Source organism: Crinia signifera, chromosome 3 (genome assembly GCF_055691185.1).
Source record: "Crinia signifera chromosome 3, ASM5569118v1, whole genome shotgun sequence".
NCBI lineage: Eukaryota > Metazoa > Chordata > Amphibia > Anura > Myobatrachidae > Crinia > Crinia signifera.
The window spans coordinates 276179027-276186526 of NC_139219.1; the positions used below are offsets into that span (position 1 = coordinate 276179027).

Genomic DNA, 7500 nt, shown 5'->3' on the forward strand with positions numbered 1-7500 from the left:
GTAAATATGATTTTAAAGTTTGAAGCCTGAAAACGTAAGCTTTTTGTTGCAAAATTGCATTTTATGTCGAAAAATATTATCTTCCACAATGCCGAAACCCGGGATCGATTCAGGTACCTTTAGATCTTCAATTTCTCAGTGCAGGCAGCTCAATCCATAGACAATCTATTGTGAAAATACAGCAAGGCTTAAGCAGTAGTCGTGGCCGATTGGTTAAGGCGATGGACTAGAAATCCATGTTTGTTAGCGCATCAAAATCTTTGGGATGCCAGCTTGTTTTCTCTTTTTCTTACACACATTCTCTTCCCCTCCTTAAGACTGACACCAGTCAATTTCAGCAGCCACACTGAATAGAAATTATTAATTAGAAATTAATTTTCAAAGCCCAATTTTAAACAAAGGTTGTCAAATGGTTATAAACAATAGAATATTCACATTATTCCTACAACACTCATTTAGCTAAACATTTAAAGCTATATTAAAGAGCATATAATAACATATTTGAGAACCTACAGCATCCTTCGATAGCTCAGCTGGTAGAGTGGAGGACTGTAGAGATGATTGGTGTAGAAATCCTTAGGTCGCTGGTTCAATTCCGGCTCGAAGGAGTTGTTTTTATTTTTTGCTCAGATGGCAATTTTTGGCAATTTACAAACTCAAAATATACAGAGTATAAAGCATTCTCTAAGTCTGGGGTAGCCAACTCCAGTCCTCGAGAGCTACCAACAGTTAATGTTTTCCAGCTCACCTCACAGAATGACAAGTGAAGTAATTAGCTCCACCTGTGGATCTTTTAAAATGTGTTAGTGAGTAATGAGTGCACCTGTGCAGCAGCTAGGTTGTCTGGAAGATGGGAACTGTTGGTAGCTCTCGAGGACTGGAGTTGGCTACTGAGAGACATAAGCAGTGGTTGTGGCAAAGTGATTTTTGTAAAAATGTTTTTGTAAATATGATTTTAAAGTTTGAAGCCTGAAAACGTAAGCTTTTTGTTGCAAAATTGCATTTTATGTCGAAAAATATTATCTTCCACAATGCCGAAACCCGGGATCGAACCAGGTACCTTTAGATCTTCAATTTCTCAGTGCAGGCAGCTCAATCCATAGACAATCTATTGTGAAAACACAGCAAGGCTTAAGCAGTAGTCGTGGCCGATTGGTTAAGGCGATGGACTAGAAATCCATGTTTGTTAGCGCATCAAAATCTTTGGGATGCCAGCTTGTTTTCTCTTTTTCTTACACACATTCTCTTCCCCTCCTTAAGACTGATACCAGTCAATTTCAGCAGCCACACTGAATAGAAATTATTAATTAAAAATTAATTTTCAAAGCCCAATTTTAAACAAAGGTTGTCAAATGGTTATAAACAATAGAATATTCACATTATTCCTACAACACTCATTTAGCTAAGCATTTAAAGCTATATTAAAGAGCATATAATAGCATATTTGAGAACCTACAGCATCCTTCGATAGCTCAGCTGGTAGAGCGGAGGACTGTAGAGATGATTGGTGTAGAAATCCTTAGGTCGCTGGTTCAATTCCGGCTCGAAGGAGTTGTTTTTATTTTTTGCATAGATAGCAATTTTTGGCAATTTATAAACTCAAAATATACAGAGTATAAAGCATTCTCTAAGTCTGGGGTAGCCAACTCCAGTCCTCGAGAGCTACCAACAGTTAATGTTTTCCAGCTCACCTCACAGAATCACAAGTGAAGTAATTAGCTCCACCTGTGGATCTTTTAAAATGTGTTAGTGAGTAATGAGTGCACCTGTGCAGCAGCTAGGTTGTCTGGAAGATGGGAACTGTTGGTAGCTCTCGAGGACTGGAGTTGGCTACTGAGAGACATAAGCAGTGGTTGTGGCAAAGTGATTTTTGTAAAAATGTTTTTGTAAATATGATTTTAAAGTTTGAAGCCTGAAAACGTAAGCTTTTTGTTGCAAAATTGCATTTTATGTCGAAAAATATTATCTTCCACAATGCCGAAACCCGGGATCGAACCAGGGACCTTTAGATCTTCAGTCTAACGCTCTCCCAACTGAGCTATTTCGGCAAGCTCCCTTGGTCTTGCAATCGTTTTTCGGGGCAAAATGTAAGGAGAATGAAGTTTTGGGTGTATTTGGGTCAATATAATACATCCTCACTTTCTGACTGCAGGCATCTCAATCCATAGACAATCTATTGTGAAACTAGGACATGGTTTATTCAGTAGTCGTGGCCGAGTGGTTAAGGCGATGGACTAGATATCCATTGGGGTCTCCCCGCGCAGGTTCAAATCCTGCCGACTACGAACGCCTTAAGTTTTCTCTTTTCTGCAAGTTTTTAAAAACTTGAAACCTGTGATGCCCATAGCGAGTTCAGGCCATTAGCGCATCAAATGTAAAGGAGAATGAAGTTTTGGGTGTGTTTGGGTCAATACAATACATCCTCAATTTCTCAGTGCAGGCAGCTCAATCCATAGACAATCTATTGTGAAAATACAGCAAGGCTTAAGCAGTAGTCGTGGCCGAGTGGTTAAGGCGATGGACTAGAAATCCATGTTTGTTAGCGCATCAAAATCTTTTGGATGCCAGCTTTTTTTCTCTTTTTCTTACACACATTCTCTTCCCCTCCTTAAGACTGACACCAGTCAATTTCAGCAGCCACACTGAATAGAAATTATTAATTAGTCAGCTGGTAGAGCGGAGGACTGTAGAGATGATTGGTGTAGAAATCCTTAGGTCGCTGGTTCAATTCCGGCCCGAAGGAGTTGTTTTTACTTTTTGCTCAGATAGCAATTTTTGGCAATTTACAAACTCAAAATATACAGAGTATAAAGCATTCTCTAAGTCTGGGGTAGCCAACTCCAGTCCTCGAGAGCTACCAACAGTTAATGTTTTCCAGCTCACCTCACAGAATCACAAGTGAAGTAATTAGCTCCACCTGTGGATCTTTTAAAATGTGTTAGTGAGTAATGAGTGCACCTGTGCAGCAGCTAGGTTGTCTGGAAGATGGGAACTGTTGGTAGCTCTCGAGGACTGGAGTTGGCTACTGAGAGACATAAGCAGTGGTTGTGGCAAAGTGATTTTTGTAAAAATGTTTTTGTAAATATGATTTTAAAGTTTGAAGCCTGAAAACGTAAGCTTTTTGTTGCAAAATTGCATTTTATGTCGAAAAATATTATCTTCCACAATGCCGAAACCCGGGATCGATTCAGGTACCTTTAGATCTTCAATTTCTCAGTGCAGGCAGCTCAATCCATAGACAATCTATTGTGAAAATACAGCAAGGCTTAAGCAGTAGTCGTGGCCGATTGGTTAAGGCGATGGACTAGAAATCCATGTTTGTTAGCGCATCAAAATCTTTGGGATGCCAGCTTGTTTTCTCTTTTTCTTACACACATTCTCTTCCCCTCCTTAAGACTGACACCAGTCAATTTCAGCAGCCACACTGAATAGAAATTATTAATTAGAAATTAATTTTCAAAGCCCAATTTTAAACAAAGGTTGTCAAATGGTTATAAACAATAGAATATTCACATTATTCCTACAACACTCATTTAGCTAAACATTTAAAGCTATATTAAAGAGCATATAATAACATATTTGAGAACCTACAGCATCCTTCGATAGCTCAGCTGGTAGAGTGGAGGACTGTAGAGATGATTGGTGTAGAAATCCTTAGGTCGCTGGTTCAATTCCGGCTCGAAGGAGTTGTTTTTATTTTTTGCTCAGATGGCAATTTTTGGCAATTTACAAACTCAAAATATACAGAGTATAAAGCATTCTCTAAGTCTGGGGTAGCCAACTCCAGTCCTCGAGAGCTACCAACAGTTAATGTTTTCCAGCTCACCTCACAGAATCACAAGTGAAGTAATTAGCTCCACCTGTGGATCTTTTAAAATGTGTTAGTGAGTAATGAGTGCACCTGTGCAGCAGCTAGGTTGTCTGGAAGATGGGAACTGTTGGTAGCTCTCGAGGACTGGAGTTGGCTACTGAGAGACATAAGCAGTGGTTGTGGCAAAGTGATTTTTGTAAAAATGTTTTTGTAAATATGATTTTAAAGTTTGAAGCCTGAAAACGTAAGCTTTTTGTTGCAAAATTGCATTTTATGTCGAAAAATATTATCTTCCACAATGCCGAAACCCGGGATCGAACCAGGTACCTTTAGATCTTCAATTTCTCAGTGCAGGCAGCTCAATCCATAGACAATCTATTGTGAAAACACAGCAAGGCTTAAGCAGTAGTCGTGGCCGATTGGTTAAGGCGATGGACTAGAAATCCATGTTTGTTAGCGCATCAAAATCTTTGGGATGCCAGCTTGTTTTCTCTTTTTCTTACACACATTCTCTTCCCCTCCTTAAGACTGATACCAGTCAATTTCAGCAGCCACACTGAATAGAAATTATTAATTAAAAATTAATTTTCAAAGCCCAATTTTAAACAAAGGTTGTCAAATGGTTATAAACAATAGAATATTCACATTATTCCTACAACACTCATTTAGCTAAGCATTTAAAGCTATATTAAAGAGCATATAATAACATATTTGAGAACCTACAGCATCCTTCGATAGCTCAGCTGGTAGAGCGGAGGACTGTAGAGATGATTGGTGTAGAAATCCTTAGGTCGCTGGTTCAATTCCGGCTCGAAGGAGTTGTTTTTATTTTTTGCATAGATAGCAATTTTTGGCAATTTATAAACTCAAAATATACAGAGTATAAAGCATTCTCTAAGTCTGGGGTAGCCAACTCCAGTCCTCGAGAGCTACCAACAGTTAATGTTTTCCAGCTCACCTCACAGAATCACAAGTGAAGTAATTAGCTCCACCTGTGGATCTTTTAAAATGTGTTAGTGAGTAATGAGTGCACCTGTGCAGCAGCTAGGTTGTCTGGAAGATGGGAACTGTTGGTAGCTCTCGAGGACTGGAGTTGGCTACTGAGAGACATAAGCAGTGGTTGTGGCAAAGTGATTTTTGTAAAAATGTTTTTGTAAATATGATTTTAAAGTTTGAAGCCTGAAAACGTAAGCTTTTTGTTGCAAAATTGCATTTTATGTCGAAAAATATTATCTTCCACAATGCCGAAACCCGGGATCGAACCAGGGACCTTTAGATCTTCAGTCTAACGCTCTCCCAACTGAGCTATTTCGGCAAGCTCCCTTGGTCTTGCAATCGTTTTTCGGGGCAAAATGTAAGGAGAATGAAGTTTTGGGTGTATTTGGGTCAATATAATACATCCTCACTTTCTGACTGCAGGCATCTCAATCCATAGACAATCTATTGTGAAACTAGGACATGGTTTATTCAGTAGTCGTGGCCGAGTGGTTAAGGCGATGGACTAGATATCCATTGGGGTCTCCCCGCGCAGGTTCAAATCCTGCCGACTACGAACGCCTTAAGTTTTCTCTTTTCTGCAAGTTTTTAAAAACTTGAAACCTGTGATGCCCATAGCGAGTTCAGGCCATTAGCGCATCAAATGTAAAGGAGAATGAAGTTTTGGGTGTGTTTGGGTCAATACAATACATCCTCAATTTCTCAGTGCAGGCAGCTCAATCCATAGACAATCTATTGTGAAAATACAGCAAGGCTTAAGCAGTAGTCGTGGCCGAGTGGTTAAGGCGATGGACTAGAAATCCATGTTTGTTAGCGCATCAAAATCTTTTGGATGCCAGCTTGTTTTCTCTTTTTCTTACACACATTCTCTTCCCCTCCTTAAGACTGACACCAGTCAATTTCAGCAGCCACACTTAATAGAAATTATTAATTAGTCAGCTGGTAGAGCGGAGGACTGTAGAGATGATTGGTGTAGAAATCCTTAGGTCGCTGGTTCAATTCCGGCTCGAAGGAGTTGTTTTTATTTTTTGCTCAGATAGCAATTTTTGGCAATTTACAAACTCAAAATATACAGAGTATAAAGCATTCTCTAAGTCTGGGGTAGCCAACTCCAGTCCTCGAGAGCTACCAACAGTTAATGTTTTCCAGCTCACCTCACAGAATCACAAGTGAAGTAATTAGCTCCACCTGTGGATCTTTTAAAATGTGTTAGTGAGTAATGAGTGCACCTGTGCAGCAGCTAGGTTGTCTGGAAGATGGGAACTGTTGGTAGCTCTCGAGGACTGGAGTTGGCTACTGAGAGACATAAGCAGTGGTTGTGGCAAAGTGATTTTTGTAAAAATGTTTTTGTAAATATGATTTTAAAGTTTGAAGCCTGAAAACGTAAGCTTTTTGTTGCAAAATTGCATTTTATGTCGAAAAATATTATCTTCCACAATACCGAAACCCGGGATCGAACCAGGTACCTTTAGATCTTCAATTTCTCAGTGCAGACAGCTCAATCCATAGACAATCTATTGTGAAAATACAGCAAGGCTTAAGCAGTAGTCGTGGCCGATTGGTTAAGGCGATGGACTAGAAATCCATGTTTGTTAGCGCATCAAAATCTTTGGGATGCCAGCTTGTTTTCTCTTTTTCTTACACACATTCTCTTCCCCTCCTTAAGACTGACACCAGTCAATTTCAGCAGCCACACTGAATAGAAATTATTAATTAGAAATTAATTTTCAAAGCCCAATTTTAAACAAAGGTTGTCAAATGGTTATAAACAATAGAATATTCACATTATTCCTAGAACACTCATTTAGCTAAACATTTAAAGCTATATTAAAGAGCATATAATAACATATTTCAGAACCTACAGCATCCTTCGATAGCTCAGCTGGTAGAGCGGAGGACTGTAGAGATGATTGGTGTAGAAATCCTTAGGTCGCTGGTTCAATTCCGGCTCGAAGGAATTGTTTTTATTTTTTGCTCAGATAGCAATTTTTGGCAATTTACAAACTCAAAATATACAGAGTATAAAGCATTCTCTAAGTCTGGGGTAGCCAACTCCAGTCCTCGAGAGCTACCAACAGTTAATGTTTTCCAGCTCACCTCACAGAATCACAAGTGAAGTAATTAGCTCCACCTGTGGATCTTTTAAAATGTGTTAGTGAGTAATGAGTGCACCAGAGCAGCAGCTAGGTTGTCTGGAAGATGGGAACTGTTGGTAGCTCTCGAGGACTGGAGTTGGCTACTGAGAGACATAAGCAGTGGTTGTGGCAAAGTGATTTTTGTAAAAATGTTTTTGTAAATATGATTTTAAAGTTTGAAGCCTGAAAACGTAAGCTTTTTGTTGCAAAATTGCATTTTATGTCGAAAAATATTATCTTCCACAATGCCGAAACCCGGGATCGATTCAGGTACCTTTAGATCTTCAATTTCTCAGTGCAGGCAGCTCAATCCATAGACAATCTATTGTGAAAATACAGCAAGGCTTAAGCAGTAGTCGTGGCCGATTGGTTAAGGCGATGGACTAGAAATCCATGTTTGTTAGCGCATCAAAATCTTTTGGATGCCAGCTTGTTTTCTCTTTTTCTTACACACATTCTCTTACCCTCCTTAAGACTGACACCAGTCAATTTCAGCAGCCACACTGAATAGAAATTATTAATTAGAAATTAATTTTCAAAGCCCAATTTTAAACAAAG

The 7500-nt window shown here is 39.2% G+C and overlaps 9 non-coding genes across 9 annotated transcripts; 7 read left to right on the top strand and 2 right to left on the bottom strand.

Annotated features, from left to right (window-relative positions):
* The first annotated feature begins 518 nt into the window (after window positions 1-518).
* TRNAY-GUA (transfer RNA tyrosine (anticodon GUA)) lies at window positions 519-608 on the top strand. Its single transcript is given in 2 exon segments — window positions 519-555; window positions 573-608. It is a non-coding gene; the product is annotated as a tRNA-Tyr (tRNA).
* An 853-nt stretch (window positions 609-1461) lies between these two features.
* Window positions 1462-1551, top strand: TRNAY-GUA (transfer RNA tyrosine (anticodon GUA)). Its single transcript is given in 2 exon segments — window positions 1462-1498; window positions 1516-1551. It is a non-coding gene; the product is annotated as a tRNA-Tyr (tRNA).
* A 424-nt stretch (window positions 1552-1975) lies between these two features.
* On the bottom strand, window positions 1976-2048 carry TRNAF-GAA (transfer RNA phenylalanine (anticodon GAA)). Its single transcript has one exon. It is a non-coding gene; the product is annotated as a tRNA-Phe (tRNA).
* A 155-nt stretch (window positions 2049-2203) lies between these two features.
* TRNAS-AGA (transfer RNA serine (anticodon AGA)) lies at window positions 2204-2285 on the top strand. Its single transcript has one exon. It is a non-coding gene; the product is annotated as a tRNA-Ser (tRNA).
* Window positions 2286-3596: 1311 nt separating this feature from the next.
* On the top strand, window positions 3597-3686 carry TRNAY-GUA (transfer RNA tyrosine (anticodon GUA)). The gene is given in 2 exon segments: window positions 3597-3633; window positions 3651-3686. It is a non-coding gene; the product is annotated as a tRNA-Tyr (tRNA).
* An 853-nt stretch (window positions 3687-4539) lies between these two features.
* On the top strand, window positions 4540-4629 carry TRNAY-GUA (transfer RNA tyrosine (anticodon GUA)). Its single transcript is given in 2 exon segments — window positions 4540-4576; window positions 4594-4629. It is a non-coding gene; the product is annotated as a tRNA-Tyr (tRNA).
* Window positions 4630-5053: 424 nt separating this feature from the next.
* TRNAF-GAA (transfer RNA phenylalanine (anticodon GAA)) lies at window positions 5054-5126 on the bottom strand. The gene has a single exon. It is a non-coding gene; the product is annotated as a tRNA-Phe (tRNA).
* Window positions 5127-5281: 155 nt separating this feature from the next.
* TRNAS-AGA (transfer RNA serine (anticodon AGA)) lies at window positions 5282-5363 on the top strand. Its single transcript has one exon. It is a non-coding gene; the product is annotated as a tRNA-Ser (tRNA).
* Window positions 5364-6674: 1311 nt separating this feature from the next.
* On the top strand, window positions 6675-6764 carry TRNAY-GUA (transfer RNA tyrosine (anticodon GUA)). Its single transcript is given in 2 exon segments — window positions 6675-6711; window positions 6729-6764. It is a non-coding gene; the product is annotated as a tRNA-Tyr (tRNA).
* The last annotated feature ends 736 nt before the right edge of the window (window positions 6765-7500 follow it).